Consider the following 4,921-nt stretch of genomic DNA (forward strand, 5'->3'; position numbering starts at 1 on the left):
CTTCCGCTCACTGTCCGGTTCCTGAGCCTGCCAGGGCCACGTTCCCGCACTTTCCTTTGCAGCCCCCAGGGGCAGAAACTTCCTGCCCAGTTTGTTTTTCACTCCCAAGCTCAGCTGCGAATGTGGGCCGGGCGCAGGGGGCTGGGGCTTTGCAGGAGACCCAGACAGACTGTCGTGCAGCCCTTGACACCAGCGTGATGCTGGCTCAGCAGCGTTTCGCACCTAGTTTGCACGTGCTGGTGCAAGGTACTGGGTGCTGGAGAGCCCGGAGCACCCCCTGCCGAGGGAGCCCAGGGGTCATGTCCCTGCTCAGTCACTGGGGGACTGGGGGGCTCTCCCAGGCTCCACGTTTGCTATAAAGTTTGTTCTCTGTCTTGCGGCTGGAGACGTCAGCACAGGCCCGTCTGCGCGGAGGGATCTTCGCATCACTATAGCAACAGCGGCATGAGAAGGGCTAAAGCTGCTCTTCGCAGGTATCGATTTGGAGAACATGCTCCAGGCAGCGTTTGGCAGGGTACCGAGGAAACACTGCCCCGGCCCCCTCCCTCTGCCCTTGGGGGTGGGAAAAGGGGCAGGGAAGGCAGCCCGCGGAGTAGGGTGGCCCGGCTCCACCAGTTTTATTAACCAATCATTGCTGAAGGGGGAGCAACATCAATCCTGGGGCCCAGGACACCTGGGTTCAATACGCTGCTGCTGACTGTTCGTGTGACCTTGGGGGAGTCACTGCGTCTGCCCAGTCTCCGAGCCCAGCTGTAACATGCGGGGGATGCTTCCCTGCCCTCTGGGGGACGAATGCACGGCAGAGTCTGAGGCTCGGGTAGTGCAACGATGGGGGCCTGACAGAGGATAGCTGGGAAAGTGCAGCGCTACAGCCAGTGAGTGTGTGTGTGTGGGGGGGGAGATGTTTCTGCTTCTGTCTCTCTAGGTACCTAAAAAGGCTCCCTCCCCTTAATCCAGGTACCCCACAGGCCCGTGTGCGGGGCCCCAACTCATGGTGACATCAGATACGCAGCTTTCATTTAACAAGGGGAGTAGGAAGAGAGCCTGAGACATAAGCCCTTGTATTAGAGGCCTGGAATGAGGCAGGACCTGCTCACAGAATTGAGCAAGAACAGGGCTGATATTGCAAAAATACACATTCCTAAGCCGTGCTAGGCACACAGTGCTCAGGCAAACACATCCCGCGGTACCAGAACATCCCGATGTCAAGGATGGTACAGACACATTCCCCAAGGGTAACAGCAATGCACTGACCCCTCCTAAAAGATACGGTCAGGATGACAGCGTGATGAATAGAGATGTTTTGATTGAACCGACCTGTACAAGGTGATGGGTGATAACTAGCGAGGTCGGGGCAGTAACTATGTCGGGGCAGAACTGACTTGTTTGTACCGGGGTATAAAGAGGTATCTCAGAGGGGGTGTCTTTGGCCACCCGAGGGGGGACTGGAAAGTCCCACCACTGACTGAGCTGGTCCATTGTCACAGGCAGATGTGTCCTAGTCTCCTCGTAGAGTCTGCCAGGGGCTATTACCGTGCTCCATCGACAATAAACCTGGCCTGGCATCTTTGCAGAAAACGGAGTCTGGGAATTTATTGGGCAGTTTAATTGAGGCCTGCTGTCTCCGTGACCTGCACAGAGCTGGGACACCACGCTGAATGAACACACGCAGCCAACGTCGGACCACATCGGTGACCCCGACTGCTGATCTGGTAAGTAAGCGAGCTGCCCTCTGGAGGAATCGCAATCTAACATCATCCAGGAGAAGTTTGTATGTTTCCATCCTTTATGGGTCGGGGTCTGGGCAGCGCCCAGCACGACAGGGCCCTGATCTCGGTCGGGGTCTGGGCAGCGCCCGGCATGACGGGGCTCTGATCTCGGTCGGGGTCTGGGCAGCGCCCGGCACGACGGGGCCCTGATCTCGGTCGGGGTCTGGGCAGCGCCCGGCACGACGGGGCCCTGATCTCGGTCGGGGTCTGGGCAGCGCCTGGCATGACGGAGCTCTGATCTCGGTCGGGGTCTGGGCAGCACCCGGCACGACGGGGCCCTGATCTCGGTCGGGGTCTGGGCAGCGCCCGGCATGACGGGGCCCTGATCTCGGTCGGGGTCTGGGCAGCGCCCGGCATGACGGGGCTCTGATCTCGGTCGGGGTCTGGGCAGCGCCCGGCACGACGGGGCCCTGATCTCGGTCGGGGTCTGGGCAGCGCCCGGCATGACGGGGCTCTGATCTCGGTCGGGGTCTGGGCAGCGCCCGGCACGACGGGGCCCTGATCTCGGTCGGGGTCTGGGCAGCGCCCGGCACGACGGGGCCCTGATCTCGGTCGGGGTCTGGGCAGCGCCCGGCATGACGGGGCCCTGATCTCGGTCGGGGTCTGGGCAGCGCCCGGCATGACGGGGCTCTGATCTCGGTCGGGGTCTGGGCAGCGCCCGGCACGACGGGGCCCTGATCTCGGTCGGGGTCTGGGCAGCGCCCGGCATGACGGGGCTCTGATCTCGGTCGGGGTCTGGGCAGCGCCCGGCACGACGGGGCCCTGATCTCGGTCGGGGTCTGGGCAGCGCCCGGCACGACGGGGCCCTGATCTCGGTCGGGGTCTGGGCAGTGCCCGGCATGACGGGGCTCTGATCTCGGTCGGGGTCTGGGCAGCGCCCGGCATGACGGGGCCCTGATCTCGGTCGGGGTCTGGGCAGCGCCCGGCATGACGGGGCCCTGATCTCGGTCGGGGTCTGGGCAGTGCCTGGCATGACGGGGCCCTGATCTCGGTCGGGGTCTGGGCAGCGCCCGGCATGACGGGGCCCTGATCTCGGTCGGGGTCTGGGCAGCGCCCGGCATGACGGGGCTCTGATCTCGGTCGGGGTCTGGGCAGCGCCCGGCACGACGGGGCCCTGATCTCGGTCTGGGTCTGGGCAGCGCCTGGCATGACAGGCCCTTGGTCTCTAGGTGCCTCAGTGGTACAGATAGCAGCAGGTTCCCAGCTCCGGGCAGTGCCGTGGCGGCCGATGACCAGCACCTGGGTGTGGGGGCACAGCATCCCCACCTAGCAGAGCCAGGAGCCTGCTCTGGGCTCCAGCCATGACACGTGGACAGGGCAGTGATCGCATCCATCAGCCTGTTCCTCGCCAGATCATCAGTAAAACAGCCTCCCCCGCCCCCACTGATCCGTCTCTGAGTGTTCAGCCTGTGAGCTCTCCTGGCTAAGCAGGGGCTGGGTGGTGATCGGGTGACCATCTGTCAGCACTGCCCAGACACACAGCGACCGGGATGGGGGCCCTGTCATGTTGGGTGCTGCCCAGACACACAGTGACCGAGATGGGGGCCCCGTCATGTTGGGTGCTGCCCAGACACACAACAACTGTAATTAACAGCACTGTCATTGCTAAAGTGACAGGTTTGCTGCCCGCTCGGGGCACCATCACACCCAGTGACATGGAGCGAGGCTGGGACTCTGCCATTGATCCAAAGGCTGGATCTGGATCGAAACATCGCGGCAAACCATGCCTCCAGTCCCACAGGAGATCTCCAGGCACGCTGCCCTGCCCCGCCAACTCGGCTCCACGCCCAAGGCGCTGAAGGACTCCCCAAAGCCCAGGAGAGGAGGGGTGAGCTGGGGACCAAGCGGGCTCCAGTCTGTAGCAATTACAGTTATTTATAGCCCTGGAGTGACAGGAGCTAATGAAGAGAGCCAGTCTCTGGGCAGGACCCGTGAATCGCCCAGGGACCCAGCTCAGGCGGAGCAAGGCGCTTCCACGGCTGCCTCGCAGGGATAAACCCGCCGGGCAGGAACCGGAGAGACGAGCACCAGGCTGGCCGCTCCGGAGGGTTGTGTCCCGAATTCGGCTTTCCCCAGAGTCTCTCCAAGTGGGGCTGGGATGTGGCCAGAGCCCCCAGGCACCCCAAAGGGAAACACTTGGTTGGCATCTAGGGCCTGCTCTGTATTGCAAGTCTCACCAGTTTAAGCAGCTGTGCCAGCCCCCAAGTGGGCGCAGTGAAATGTGCAACCCGCGAGCTCTCAGGCCGCCCCCGCTCAGAGATGGCGTCCTGCGGCCCCAGCCCCACAGCGGAATGAATTGGAGCCACCCAAAGGGACTGGTCCCGCCAAGCCGCGGTGCAGGAGCCTTGTGCCGGGCGAGGGGAGAGCAGCGCCAGAGCCGGGTTCTGCCGGGTATTTCACCAGCTGGAGCAATGGGGCCATATTTCAGCCGCTATCAGCTCTGGCCTGTGGAGCGGCTTCCGGTGTGAAACCAGCGCATCAGCCGCACCTGTGCCGGCGGGGCCCTGAATAAACACGCCGTCGAGCGAGGGCCAGCGGCTCTGCCCATGGCCCCGGGCCTTTGCGATGCCACCGGGGCCGCTGAAGGAGTGGGGCTCAGGGGCCACCGAAGGCCGGTCGTGGGGGACAGGTGAATGCCCCAGAGAAGGACCCAAATAGCCAACGCTGCCAGGACGCCTTGTACCCGCTACCCCGCACCTCATGCAGCTGCAAGGCTCCTGTTCCAGTCCGGCCTACTGGGCTCAGGGTGCGGGGTGGTGCGCTCCCCCAGCCCCAGCCCCAGCCCTGAGCAGATCGCATGTGGCAGATGGGCCCCGGAAGAAGCACTCCTGCCCAGGGTCATATCTGGCATCCTGCCTGTGGGAAGAGGCCCTAAAAGTCCGACGTGTCCTTCCAAGCTGACTTACTCCTCTGCCGGAGCAGCCATAAAGCCCGTTGGTGGGCGCCGGGCTGGGCTGGGCCCCGGCTGCTGGGGCTGGCAGCCCTCAGCTGGCTTTCTCTAACTCTCCCGCTGTCGCGTCTGCAGGTGATAAAAGCCCTAAAGACGCTGGCAGCCCGCTGGTGCTGATTCAGCCCTCTGCTGAGGCATCTCGCTGGGCTTTGGTGATTTAAATGCAAATTCAGTTTTTGTTTGGTCTCGGCATCGCAGCAGC

The 4,921-nt window shown here is 63.3% G+C and overlaps 1 long non-coding RNA gene across 1 annotated transcript; it reads left to right on the top strand.

The window, feature by feature from the left end:
- Positions 1–250: 250 nt before the first annotated feature.
- LOC141974853 (uncharacterized) lies at positions 251–3,511 on the top strand. Its single transcript, XR_012635826.1, has 3 exons — positions 251–473; positions 1,488–1,712; positions 3,381–3,511. It is a non-coding gene; the product is annotated as an uncharacterized LOC141974853 (long non-coding RNA).
- Positions 3,512–4,921: the final 1,410 nt, after the last annotated feature.

The sequence above is a fragment of the Natator depressus genome, chromosome 20 (genome assembly GCF_965152275.1).
Source record: "Natator depressus isolate rNatDep1 chromosome 20, rNatDep2.hap1, whole genome shotgun sequence".
Classification (NCBI taxonomy): Eukaryota; Metazoa; Chordata; order Testudines; family Cheloniidae; genus Natator; species Natator depressus.